Source organism: Lithobates pipiens, unplaced genomic scaffold, assembly GCF_037356315.1.
Source record: "Lithobates pipiens isolate NorthernLeopardFrog02 unplaced genomic scaffold, aLitPip1_a1.2 Scaffold_23, whole genome shotgun sequence".
Classification (NCBI taxonomy): domain Eukaryota; kingdom Metazoa; phylum Chordata; class Amphibia; order Anura; family Ranidae; genus Lithobates; species Lithobates pipiens.
Window position 1 is genome coordinate 315,571,896 of NW_027507785.1, and position 15,054 is coordinate 315,586,949.

General features: G+C 44.7%; 1 protein-coding gene across 2 annotated transcripts in view; it reads right to left on the bottom strand.

The window, feature by feature from the left end:
* The window catches only part of EFCAB7 (EF-hand calcium binding domain 7), a 112,918-nt gene that overhangs the window by 70,755 nt on the left and 27,109 nt on the right, over positions 1 to 15,054 (bottom strand). The window lies entirely within an intron of this gene.

Here is a 15,054-nt window from a genome sequence, read left to right on the forward strand (position 1 = left end):
TCTTATTAAATGCTTGTGGAAACCTATCCACTGCACCTACCTATATCGCCAAAAGTATCTAGACAACCTTCCAAGGTTGAAAAAGGCCGATCTAGTCAAATGCTTGTGGAAACCTATCCACTGCACCTACCTATATCGCCAAAAGTATCTGGACAACCTTCCAAGGTTGAAAAAGGCCGATCTAGTCAAATGCTTGTGGAAACCTATCCACTGCACCTACCTATATCGCCAACTGGACAACCTTCCAAATCATTGAGTTCAGGTGTTTCCACTGAGATGTTCTGGTAATGCTACTCCATACAAATAAATTTTAGACAACTGTGCAATTCCAACTTTGTGGTAAAAGCTTGCTGAAGGCTCTTTTCTGTGCCAGCATGACTGTGCTCCTGTGCACAAAGCTAGGTCCATAAGAACATGGTTTAATGAGTATGACAAGCTCTAATCCCAACTCCACTAAACACCTTTGGGATGACCTGGAATGCCGATTGTATGACAGGTCTTCTCATCCAAAATCAGTACCTGACCTCACAAATGCTGTTTTAGCTGAATGAGCCCAAGTCTTCCCAGAAGAGCAGAGGCTGTTATAGTCACAAAGGGGAGGGGGGACAATTAAAGCTGAACTAAGCCTACCCCACAAAATCACAGAACCTCATTCCGAAAGATATACTGTACATTAGCCAATCCCATCTTTGTTTTCTGGAGATGACTTATCCTAAAGATAGACCTAAGAAAGGTTGTGCTGGAACTGTAGAGAGTCCGGAGAAGAGCAAAAAAAGGAACACGGGGACTTGAGGACCTCAGTTACAAAGAATGACTACAAGCATTAAACTTATTTTCCCTGGAGAAGAGACGCTTGAGAGAAGATATGATAGCAACATACAAATATCGGTTTCAGGGACCTTAAATTGCGTAAGGGGTTCTTTACTGTCAGAGTGGTAAGGATGTGGAACTCTCTTCCCCAATTGGTGATGTCAGCAAGAATGGTCATACTTAAAAAAAAAACTCTTGGATGGATGGGCATCTTGGCGAATGCAATATACAGGGCTATGGGAAATGGTATTGACATAAACATGCACATCCACACCCACACAGTTTGAAACATGTAAAGCTACTTCAGTCCTCAAAACGCGTCATCGTCAAATCCTGCACATTGGCACTTCAAAAGCAAGCCAAGCCTCCCTTTAAATTCTAAATTTCCATTTATAGTCCTTCCTCCATGTGATCCTGCTAGTCATGGGGGCTTTAAGGAAGGAATGGGGAGAACTGGGAGGGCACAGCGCCTTGCCAGGGGGTATCACTGATGTAAACAGGGCAAGGTGCCAGGATAAAGCCTGAACAAGTGACATCACAAGATGTTGTTATCCCGATATATAAAGAAGAAGCCTTTAGAACACGTGTCAAACACAAGGCCTGTGGGCTGAATCCGACCCTCCAGGCCATTTCATGTGGCCCTCACACCTCTCCTGTGGCCCTGCCCCCAGTTTCTTCCCAGAAACACAAGGTGGGTGGGTGGGGTTTGGGGAGTGCGCACTGTGATCTAATTGAGGGTGGGGGACGCTTGACTTCTGATGGTGGGGGGGGGGGGGGGCTCTTGACATCTGATGTAAGGAGGGTGGGTTGTTCTGGACATCTGCTTATTATTATAATAATACAATTTTATGCCAGTTGAAAAGGATGGTCACACATCGCTTGTATCATTAACAAGAAACTTTATTGGAGACTGCGCAGATAGAACACCATGATAGAACCATGTTCTGTCTGACCAATGGCCAATAAAGTTTCTTATGGATAATACCAGCGGTATCCTAAGAAAAGGATTGGCTTCCAGGGTAGTGATTAATAAGTACGGTATATCACTCCATTCATCATTCCCTAGGCGAAATAGGCAGTTAACCCTTACAGTGGGGAGGGGGACCCAATGCAAGGGTAAAGGTTTTTCATGACCGGAGTTCAATTTTAAAAAGGACAACTGCAGAAAAGTCCTTGTACCCTTTTAAAGTGGTTGTAAACCCTTACAACCGGTGAAGTGACTGGCCTCGGATGATACACAGAGATAAAACAATCCTTTTACATAAGTTATAACTGTTTATCTGCAGTCTTCTCTACCTCTGTAGAAAGTCCAGAATTTATAAAGTTTGTCTGAGCTGTCAGAAAAAAGGGGGCGGAGAGCTGAAATTACACACTGCAGAGCTCAATGAGGAGAGCTCTGGGAACTGATTGGAGGGAAGGGACACACCCCTTCACACAGCACACAGGAACAGTGCCAAGGCTGTACATCACAGGCTGTGTTCTGGAAGCTCCCTCCCATGTTGTCTTTTTACCTCTTGGTGTCAGGAAAAGTCAGAAGTGACTTGTGCAGATAGCAAAGGAACAAGTCAACAGACAGGAATGACAATAAAGCTCCATACACACTATCAGTTTTACAGCTGAGTTTTTCCTTCAGGTTTACCAAAAGCCAGCCTGATTTCATACAAATTGAAACTCCTAAGGTTTGACCTTATATTATATGGTTTTGATAAATCTAAAGGAAAAACTCAGCAGTAAAACCGATAAGTGTGTATGGGGCTTTAGTGCTCTTAATTGAGTACACACTATAGAGATATATGCTTTGTTTATATTTAATGTCTGAGGTTTACAACCACTTTAAAGTGGTTGTAAACCCTTACAAACCACTTTGACCTACAGGTAAGCCTAGATTAAGGCTTACCTGTAGGTCCAAGAAATATCTCCTAAACCTATACGGTTTAGGAGATAGTTACTAAAAGACAGTCACAGCTGTCTGCGGCGCATGCGCCGCAGACAGCGGCGCGCAGGCGCACTATCGCCGTTAGCGGCATGTCGCTGCTAACAGCGATATGCCATTAGTGGCGGCTCCCGTGCGCATGCGCGGGAGTGACGTCATCGCTGCTCCGGCGCTGTGAGTGGCCGGAGCAGCGATACCTGGAAGGAAGATGGATGCTCCGGACTACAGGGGACAGCGGTGACATCGCTGGCTCCTGTGTCAGGTAAGTGACACATAATGGACTACTATGCAATGCACAATAGCCCGTTATGCTTTACCTTTGCAGGGAGACAAAGAGGAAGTAAACCCATCGGGGTTTACTTCCTCTTTAAACACCTTTTCTCCCACTCTCATACAATTCTTCTTTCTTTAAAGAGGAACTGCAGTCTGCTCACATAATTTGTAATAAAAACACCTTTGCCATTCTGAAGCTTCCCGCCAACCACTTTGCATATTATTTTATATATACTGGGATTCTGTACTTTCCAAATATGCTGCAGAAATCTCCCTCCGCTGAGTCTGGCTGCATTCGTTTTTACTGTGGGCAGCTGAAGCTGCTGCCTGTTCACTTCCTGGGATTTACACAGACACACAGCTCTGCAGCTCTCATTAGCCCTCTTATGACTCATCCCCTCTCCCTTCCTGGCAAACTTTCACCAGAGTGACCGAGAGAGCTGTGCATGATGTCATAAGCCTAGGCTAATGACCAGACAAGAAGCAGGAAGTGGGCTGTATAAGGGATTTACTGGCAGAAAAAAAAGTTTTACTATCCAAAGTTAAAACAACAACAAGGGCAGAAGATTTAGGCCCCTTTCACACGGGGCGGATCAGTAATGATCTGCCCTGTGATGATCCGCTTGCTCAGCGGGGATCGCTCCGTTGTCCCCACTGAGCCGGCGGCGGACAGGGCGGTCTCTGCACACTGTGCAGGGACCGCCCTGTCAGCTCTCGGCTCTCCTCTATGGGGATCGGATGAGCACAGACCGTCTGTCCGTGTTTCTCCAATCCGCTCTGCAGACAGATAGAAAAATAGGATTTTCCTCCGTCTGCAGAATCGGACAGTAGCGGAGGCAGACAATAGCGGGTGTCTGCGGATGTTCATCCGCAGACACCCGCTATCCCATAGGGATGCATGTATGTCCATATTTCATCCGCAAACGGATGGATGAAATACGGACATAATGTCCGCATGTGTGAAAGGGGCCTTAATAGATGAAAAAATGACTGAAGTTCCGCTTTCTAATTTAAGACTGAACAATTTCCCACTGTATTTTCTGTATATGCCATTTATATATTTATAGAAGGTGATCATAACCCCCACCTCCTTAATTTCCTTTCCTCGAAGGTGAATACACTCAATTCATCTTTTCTCATGGCGGAGGTCCTCTGTGCCCCTGATTAATCTACAATCCCTTCTCTGCACCATTTCCTGTTCCAGGACATCCTTTTTATAAAGTGACAATTATTCAAATTATCAGACCAATGTTATGCTAAAAATTCTTGGTCATAAAAAATACATACAATGTAAGACGGAGCCCTTACCAGACCCTCCATTTTAATAATAATTTTTAGTTAAACAAGTCCAACCAGAGCTCATTTTTTATTGAACTAAATATATAAAGTATAATCTTTTAGTTTAAAGGAGAAGTACAGCCAAAGCTCGTTCGGCTGTACTTCTCCTGTGGATGACAGGAGTGCAGTTCGCTCTGTACTCGTGTGACCCGTTTTCATCTGACAGCGGGCTAAAGCCCGCTGTTGGCTGACGTCGCCGATGGCTCTGCTGCCTTGCAGGGTCATTCTGGAGGCCCAATGTGGTCACCCTGACCTGCAAACGCCCAATCCGGGACTGTATTATTACCTGTTATTCTATCCTGCGTTTGGGTGCTCCAATAACGTGCTTTAGGGCATGCATACACACTATGATCAACATGCCAGGAATCATGGGACATGTAGTCTTGATGCTGCAGATCCAATCCAATTATAAAAGTGATTGATTCCCAACCGGACATTCTGTAAACCACTGAAAGAATCTTGTAAAAGCCCCCCTAATATTTATACTGCTTTGCGCTATTATTGAAACCTAAGGCTAGAATACTCCTTTAAATATATTATTGCTTCTGTAGTTAAAAGTAGGAAACAAGTCTATAAGAGAAAGAAGAAATCTTGATGCAGTCTTGTGCTAACCGCAAGCTAAAGTCTGGGACAAAGTAATGTAATAATGTAGTAACCTGTTTACTGTTAAAGAACTGTCTTTACAATGTCAGGCAGGATATATTACATAGTTACATAGTAGGTGAGGTAGAAATAAAAGACACAAGTCCATCAAGTAATACTGACATATAATCACACACCTATGTGTGTGATTATATGTCAGTATTACATTGTATATCCCTGTATGTTGTGGTCGTTCAGGTGCTTATCTAATAGTTTCTTGAATCTATCGATGCCCCCCGCTGAGACCACCGCCTGTGGAAGGGAATTCCACATCCTTGCCGCTCTGTCAGTTTTTCAGGCGGACTTGAACGGATGCTCCATAGAGGTCTATGGAGTGTCGGATGTCATCGGTGACACGTCTGCTGACATCCGACCTGCTCCGATCCGAAAAAGTGTGACGGAGGAAAAACCTACTTTTCCATCCGTCATCAGATCGGATCGGGTGAAGATGGACTCTATCGTCCGTCCTCATCCGATCTCCCATAGGGGAGAGCGGCGCTCTGACAGGTCCGTCCCTGCGCAGTGTGCAGAGACGGACCTGTCATCTTCCTGCTCAGCGGGGATTGACAGAGCAATCCTCACTGAGCAAGAGGATATCCACGGGGCGGATCAGCACTGATCCACCCCGTGTGAAAGGACCATTACAGTAAAGAACTCTCTACATAATTTAATGTTAAACCTCTTTTCTTTTAATTTTAATGAGTGGCCACGAGTCTTGTTAAACTCCCTTCTGCGAAAAAGTTTTCTCCCTATTGTGGGGTCACCAGTACGGTATTTATAAATATAAATCATATCCCCTCTCAAGCGTCTCTTCTCCAGAGAGAATAAGTTCAGTGCTCCCAACCTTTCCTCATAACTAATATCCTCCAGACCCTTTATTAGCTTTGTTGCCCTTCTTTGTACTCGCTCCATTTCCAGTACATCCTTCCTGAGGACTGGTGTCCAGAACTGGACAGTATACTCCAGGTGCGGCCGGACCAGAGTCTTGTAGAGCGGGAGAATTATCGTTTTATCTCTGGAGTTGATCCCCTTTTTAATGCCAATATTCTGTTTGCTTTGTTAGCAGCAGCTTGGCATTGCTGAGCCTATCATCTACTAGGACCCCCAGGTCCTTTTCCATCCTAGATTCCCCCAGAGGTTCTCCCCCCGGTCTATAGATTGCATTCATATTTTTGCCACCCAAATACATTAATTTTACATTTTTCTGCATTAAACCTCATTTGCCATGTAGTTGCCCACCCCATTAATTTGTTCAGATTTTCTTGCAAGGTTTCCACATCCTGCGGAGAAGTTATTGCCCTGCTTAGCTTAGTATCGTCTGCAAATATGTTATGAATAATATGTCTATACATGAGGGAGGTATTTAGCCTGGCCTGGATTGGAGGTAAACAATGAGTAGGCGGGCCTGGCTATATCCTGATTGCATACTACAAAATATGCAGCACCCGGAAATAAACTGAGCAGTGCGTGAAATCTGATCTATGTTGGGTCATTATATACAGTATATTGCTCCCTGGGCAGGGCTGAGTGTGGGGAGAAGTGCCGGCTATCAGGTTAGTATTGAGTAGGTGAATTAACCACTAAGCGTCCGCGCTATAGCCGAAAGACGGCTGCAGCGCGGACGCCATTGGCTGGAGGCCGTCCCTGGACGTCCTCCTGTTTAGTTCCGCGTTGCGCGCTCCTGCGATCGTGCATCAGGGAAGTTCTGTGTTGGCCGTGTCCCTTGGACACAGCCAGTCACAGATCGCTGTAAATGGCCAATCACAGCGGCCGTTTACATTGCGATCGGCGTGTCCAATGAGAGATGATCTCATATGTAAACATATGAGATCATCTCTCATCGCCGGCTTTCCCTCCTCACACAGACAGTGTGTGAGAAGGGAGAGATAAACAGCTGCAGCGGCCGTGAGTAGGGGGGAAAAAAACCCACATAAAATAAAGTGCCCACAATGTCACTGCCATCTGTCCCCAGTGCCAGCTGTCCCCAGTGCCATGTATAAGTGCCACGTGTCATCAGTGCCACGTGTCATCAGTGCCACATAGTGCCATCTGTCATCAGTGCCATATCAGTGTCAAGTGTCATCGATGCCACATATTAGTGCCATCTGTCATCAGTGCCACGTATAAGTGCCATCTGTCATCAGTGTCACGTGTCATCAGTGCCATGTATTAGTGGCATCTGTCATCAGTGGCACATCAGTGTCACATCAGTGCCATCTGCCATCAGTGCCACGTGTCATTGTCCTGGTGCTCCAGGGCCTTCAAAAGTGTAATAGGTAGTCAATAAGTTAGATGTGTAATTTATGCTCCTAGAACACCTGATGGCGCTCCCTGCATGTTGGGCCTCTCTAAGTGGCCAGGCTGTGGAAAAGTCCACACATGTGGTATCGTAATACTCAGGTGGAGTAGCAGAATTTATTTTGGGGCGTCATCTGTGGTATACACATGCCATGTGAGAGAAATAACCTATTACAATGACAATTTTGTGGGAAAAAAAAAAATCTTCATTTTGCAAAGAATTGTGGGAAAAAATGACAACAACAACAAAAACCTCACCATGCCTCTTACTAAATACCTTGGAATGTCTACTTTCAAAAAAGGGGTCATTTGGGGGGTATTTGTACTTTCCTGGCTTGTTCGGGTCGCAAGAAATTAGATCGGCCACCAGTACATCAGATGTGATCAATTTTGTATGATTTGCACCACAGTTTGTAGACTCTATAACTTTCACAAAGACCAAATAATATCCACTAATTTGGGTTATTTTTACCAAAGATATGTAGCAGTATAAATTATGGCCAAAATGTATGAAGACAAATTAATAATTTGCAAAATTTTATCACAGAAACAAAGAAAATGCATTTTTTTTTCCAAAATTTTCGGTCTTTTTTCATTTATAGCGCAAAAAATAAAAAACCCAGAGGTGATCAAATACCACCAAAAGAAAGCTCTATTTGTGGGGAAAGAAAGGACAAAAATTTGAATTGGGTACAGTGTTACATGACTGAGTAATTGTCCTTCGAAGTATGAGAGCGCTGAAAGCTGAAAATTGGTCTGGTCACGAGGGGGGTTTAAGTGCCCAGTTGTCAAGTGGTTAAAGCAGTTGACTAGTAAACAGAGGTAAGGGAAATAGAGTTTCTAACAAGCACAGTGGATCAGAACAGAGCACAGAGATCTCCTAAAAGTGAAATGTAAGTGCTTGCTCCAAAATGATGGAACAAAAAATGTATACAGCTCGTTATGTGGAGCTAGAGGGAAACAGGATTTTTTGTTGAGGGTTTTATAGTACTTCAAAGAGAAGTATGTTTTTTTTTTTTTTTTTATTGGCCAATCATACTCACCTTGGTGGATGCAGCATCGGTGCGATGCTGCATGTGTCCCCTGCCGCCTCTGCACTGAGAACCGAGCCACCGAACACTGCCGATGGCTTGGATTTCTCACCTCCCCGAGAGGAGAGCTGCTGACTGTCAATCAGCATCTCTCCACTCTACTCCTTCACTCTCATTGGAGCACTGAGCTGTGGAGGGGCGGGGAGCAGCCATCTCAGCGGCTCACTGAGAGGCTGAGACTGCCATCAGTCCAGGCAGCTGACGTAGCCAGACTTCGGAAGTCGGGATGACGTGGTGCCTGGACTGATCTTGGTGACGTCAGCAGAAAGCGGACTTCAGACTGCTCTCTGCTGAAAACTGGTCACAGAAGTGCAAAACGAATTGCACTCCTATGATCCAGAGGAGAAGCCCCTTCAAATGAGCTCAGGTTGGACTTCTCATTTAAATGACTTTAATATGACAGATATCGCGTCCTGCACAGAGCCCTGACCTCAACTCTACTGAGCACCTTTGGAATGAACAAGAACACCAATTGTAAGCCAGATCTTCTCATCCAACATCAGTACATGACCTCACCTGTTTATTGGCTAAATCGGTAGAAATTTACACACACACTCCTAAATCTTGAGAAAAGTCTTCCCAAAAGAGTAAAACCTGTTTGAACCACAATATGGGGCCATTTCCATGGTTTTGGGAATGGAATTTCCAACAAGCTCATATAGGTGTGATGGCTAGGTGTTCACAAACATTTGGCTGGACAGAGACCTTCCCTTTAACCCCTTCCTGCCCTCCCCGGTGTCGCTTTATGTGCGTCTTGCGAGCGTTAAAGCCCACGTTTTTGGCTCCACACATATGTGTTTTCAGCGGTCATAAAAAGGGTTAAAGAAAGATATTTTACAAACATTGTCCTGACCATAACAAAGAAAAAGAAAATATGAGCTATACATTTTATTTTAATATACTTAAAGCGGTTGTAAAGTCATTTTTGGGACTTTTACCTACAGGAAAGCCTATAATAAGACTGACTGCAGCGGCGCATGTGCACAGGGAATTCTCGGCTGAAAGCCCGGCAGACGCCGGACCCTGCCGGGAAGAAATCTCCCGTGCGCATGCACGGGAGTGACGATATTGCGGATCCGGCCACTCACAGTGCCGGAGCCGCGATACCTGGAAGAAACGCAGAGGGAACATGTCAGCTCCCTCGGCGTGGATCTGGCCAGATGTCGGGGCCTCGTTCTAAGGTATTTCATAATGAGCTAGTATGCGGTGCATACTAGCTCATTATGCCTTTTCCTTTGCAGGTGGGGGGAAAAAAACAAAACACAGCAGCGGGTTTACAACCGCTTTAATGGTCACATGAGCCAATACTGCTGTTACGTCTGCCATCCGGTCATGTGATTGACTAATGTGGGAATCCGCAGCAGCAGGTAGTCTAGGCTTGCTTTATTAACTACTTCAGCCCCGGACCAATAAACACCTTAAGGACCAGAGGTCTTTTTCCAATTTCGCACTGCGCTGCTTTAACTGGTAATTGCGCGGTCATGCATATTGCACCCAAACGAAATGTGCGTCCTTTTCTTCCCACAAATAGAGCTTTCTTTTGATGGTATTTGATTGCCTCTGCGATTTTTTTTTTTGCGATATAAATGGAAAAAGAGCGAAAATTTTGAAAAAAAAAGATATTTTCTTCTTTTTGTTATAAGAAAAATCGAATAAACTAAATTTTAGTCATACATTGAGGGCAAAATTTATTCAGCCACATGTCTTTAGTAAAAAAAATGTCAATAAGCGTATATTTTTTGGTTTGCGCAAAAGTTATAGCGTCTACAAACTAGAGTACATTTTCTGGAATTTACACAGCTTTTAATTTATGACTGCCTATCTCATTTCTTGAGGTGCTAAAATGGCAGGGCAGTACAAACCCCCCCCAAATGACCCCATTTTGGAAAGTAGACACCCCAAGGAAACTGCTGATGGGTATGTTGAGCCCATTGAATATTTATTTTTTTTGTCCAAAGGGATTGAATAATGACAAAAAAAAAAAATTTTTTACAAAAAGTTGTCACTAAATGATATATTGCTCACACATGCCATGGTTATATGTGGAATTGCACCCCAAAATATATTCCGCTACTTCTCCCGAGTATGGGGATACCACATGTGTGCAACTTCTTGGGAGTCTAGTCGCGCACGGCACCCCGAAAACCAATCACCACCTTCAGGATTTCTAAGGGTGCAAATTTTTGATTTAACTCCTCACTACCTATCACAGTTTCGAAGGCCATAAAATGCCAAAATAGCACAAAACCCCCCAAAATGACCCCATTTTGGAAAGAAGACACCCCAAGCTATTTACTGAGAGGCATGTTGAGTCCATGGAATATTTTATATTTTGCCACAAGTTGCGGGAATATTACAAACTTTTTTTTTTTGCACAAAGTTGTCACTAAATGATATATTGCTCACACATGCTATGGGCATATGTGAAATGACACCCCAAAATACATTCTGCTGCTTCTCCTGAGTACGGGAATACCACATGTGTGGGACTTTTTGGGAGCCTAGCCACGTACGGGACCCCGAAATCCAAGCACCGCCTTCAGGATTTCTAAGGGCATACATTTTTTATTTTACTCCTCACTACCTATCACAGTTTTGAAGGCCATAAAATGCCAAGATGGCACAAAACCCCCCCAAATGACCCCATTTTGGAAAGTAGACACCCCAAGCTATTTGCTGAGGGCCATGTTGAGACCATTGAATATTTTTTTTTTGTCCCAAGGGATTGAATATTGACAAAAAATTTAAAAAAAATTTTTTTTACAAAAAGTTGTCACTAAAAGATATATTGCTCACACATGCCATGGTTATATGTGGAATTGCACCCCAAAATATATTCCGCTACTTCTCCCGAGTATGGGGATACCACGTGTGTGGGACTTTTTGGGAGTCTAGTCGCGCACGGCACCCCGAAAACCAATCACCACCTTCAGGATTTCTAAGGGTGCAAATTTTTGATTTAACTCCTCACTACCTATCACAGTTTCGAAGGCCATAAAATGCCAAAATAGCACAAAACCCCCCAAAATGACCCCATTTTGGAAAGTAGACACCCCAAGCTATTTACTGAGAGGCATGTTGAGTCCATGGAATATTTTATATTTTGCCAAAAGTTGCGGGAATATTACAAACTTTTTTTTTTTTTTGCACAAAGTTGTCACTAAATGATATATTGCTCACACATGCTATGGGCAGAAGTCAAATTATACCCCAAAATAAATTTTGCTGCTTCTCCCGAGTACGGGGATACCACATGTGGGGGACTTTTTGGGAGCCTAGCCACGTACGGGACCCCGAAAACCAAGCACTGCCTTCCGGATTTAAATATAAAATGCTACCAAAAAAACTGTTAGCGATCGCAGGGATCAGGCCTGACTCTGCGATCGCTGCAGTTATGTGTTTAGTGTTTTGTAAGTGACAGTGATCGATCGATACTGCACTTGGGTGGGCTGGGCAGAGGGGCAAAACGCAGGTGCTAGCAGGTATCTGGGCTGATCCCGCTAACAATGCGTTTTTTTGGAACCCTGAACTGCTGGGGACGCTAGTATAGATCTGATCAGATCAGATATTGATCTGTTCAGATTCTATACCACTACGGGAGGTGTATGCTTTGCGCGTGGGTGTTAGCTGTACTGGCACTAACCTAGCGCTGTCTGGGGAGACGCAGACCCTGACCCTAAAACCTAATTGATATCACCCGCCGGGTGATCAGGGGGTTAAACCTTTATTGGGTAATAAATGGTGGGTGCCCTGATGCTATAAAAAGCAAACTAACCAGAGTCACACTTATACGGTGATCAGTGGTGAAAGGGTTAACTAGGGGCAATCAGGGGGTTCAAATTTTTATTAGGTAGTATATGGGGGTCCCTGGCGCTATATAAAAACCTGACGGGGAACCTAAATAACTAACTGGCTAACCAGCGTCACCAGTGACACTTATACTGTGATCGCTGGTGAAAGGATTAACTAGGGGCAATCAGGGGGTTAAAACCATTATTGGGTAGTATATCGGGGTACCTAGCGCTATAAAAACCTGGCGGTGAACCTAAAAAAATAACTAGCTACCTAGCGACAGTAGCGACACTGATGCAGCGATCAGAAAAATTATCGCTTAGTGACACTGGCAAAAGGGGGTGAAAGGGTTAACTAGGGGCAATCAGGATGTTAAAACCATTATTGGGTAGTATATCGGGGTACCTAGCGCTATAAAAACCTGGCGGTGAACCTAAAAAAATAACTAGCTACCTAGCGACAGTAGCGACACTGATGCAGCGATCAGAAAAATGATCGCTTAGTGACACTGGCAAAAGGGGGTGAAAGGGTTAACTAGGGGCAATCAGGATGTTAAAACCATTATTGGGTAGTATATCGGGGTACCTAGCGCTATAAAAACCTGGCGGTGAACCTAAAAAAATAACTAGCTACCTAGCGACAGTAGCGACACTGATGCAGCGATCAGAAAAATTATCGCTTAGTGACACTGGCAAAAGGGGGTGAAAGGGTTAACTCTAGGGGCAATCAGGGGGTTAAATCTTTATTGGGGGGTGATAGGGGGCTACCCTGGACCTAACACTAACTGCCCTGAGTTTTTACTTTTACAACTGACACTGAATGCATTGATCAGTAAAGAAATGATCAATGCAATCAGTGACACTGTGACTGGGGGGGGAGGGGGATCGGGGGGTGGGGGGCCTTGTGTACCTATGTGTACCTATGTGTCAGTGTAGTGTTTTGGTGCACTTACTTTTAGTCTTCCCCTCGTAGTCCGGTCAAAAAGACCGCCCCGAGGAGAATGACATCACTTCCTCCTTCCTGTGTAAACAATACACAGTGGGAGGAAGTTCGTCATTGGCCAGGAGCGATCGAGAGGGGGTGGCCAGAAACCAACGGCCATTCCCTCATCACGGATCGCTCCTGGAGGGAAACGGACCGCCGTATCCAGCGGGAGGGGGTCCGATCGGACCCCCCACCCGCTGGAAGGCAGGCACGTACATCTACGTGCTTGTGCCTGCCTGTGCCATTGCGATGACGTATAATGGCAATACGGCGGTCCTTAAGTGGTTAATCTATTCCCAGCCCAGTGGCGAAACTACCAGGGTCGCAAAGGTTCCAATTGGGTCTAGGCCCTGGCGTTTCACCACTGTGGGGTATCCCAAGGAGGCAGGAAGGGGGCCCCGCTGCAGAACATGTGAAAGGTTGCCACTGCGGGACCATAAAGCTCAGTTCACGCTGCTGCAATACCAAAGGCGTGCAACTTGCTCGCAACTTCACTGGGACTTGCTTGCAACTTTTGTGATTTAACCTTGCAGTCAATGGCACTCAAATTGCACCAAAGTCGAAGTAAAGTAGTGCAGGAACCTTTTTATTTGTGTCGCCGTGACTTGAGTAGCTTGATTAACCACTTAAGCCCCAGACCATTTGGCTGGCCAAAGACCAGAGCACTTTTTAACGATTCGGCACTGTGTCGCTTTAACTGACAATTGCGCGGTCATGCGACGTGGCTCCCAAACAAAATTGACGTCCTTTTTTTCCCTTCAAATAGAGCTTTCTTTTGGTGGTATTTGATCACCTCTGCGGTTTTATTTTTTTGTGCTATAAACAAAAGAAGAGCGACAATTTAAAAAAAAAGGCATTTTTTACTTTTTTCTATAATAAATATCTCCCAAAAATATATATAAAAAACATTTTTTTTCTTCAGTTTAGGCCGATACTTATTCTTCTACATATTTTTGGTAAAAAAAAAAAAAAAAAACACAATAAGCGTATATTGACTGGTTTGCACAAAAGTTATAGCGTCTACAAAATAGGGGATACTTTTATGGCATTTTTATTATAATTTTATTTTTTACTCAGCAATCAGCGATTTTTATCATGACTGCGACATTATGGCGGACATGTCGAACAATTTTGACACATTTTTGGGACCACTGGCACTAATACAGCGATCAGTGCGATTAAAAATGCATTGATTACTGTAAAAATGGCACTGGCAGAGAAGGGGTTTAAACTAGGGGGCAGTGAAGGGGTTAATGTGTTTCCTAGTGTGTGTTCTAACTGAAGGGGGGATGGGTCTGTGCAGGGAAACTAATAGATTGCTGTTCATACTCTGTATGAACAGACGATCTGTCAGTTTCTCCCCTCAGAGAACCGGAAACTGTGTTTACACACACAGTTCCGAGTTCTCCATGTGCCCAGAGCGATCACGGGAGCCCGGTGGTGATTGAGACTGCCGGGCACTTGCACCTGCTTGGGGAGCAAGCGGGGGGCACGCGTGTGCCCCCCTAGTGGCCGTCTATGTTAACGACGTATCATAACGGCGATTCGCCCAGCCAAGCCTTGTTGCTGCAGTACAACTGCGGCGGCTGGTCAGCAAGTGGTTAAGAAGTCATCCATTGAAATTAATGCGTTTTGACTTGTCATGTGACTTTATATGTCGCAAGTTGCATGATAAGTCACAGCAGTGTGAATCAGGGCTTATAAAGAGCCCAGCGACAGAAGTAAAGGGCCCTGGGTTCAGAGGGAAGGACCCCAAGCTCAGATGGAAGGGTCCCCGGGACCGATAGAAAAGGCCCAAGCGGCCAGGGGGCTCTTCATGGCTTTTTGCACTGGGGCCCTTAAGGTTCTAGTTACGCCTCTATTACCCTAGAGAGATTGGAAACATTTATCTCA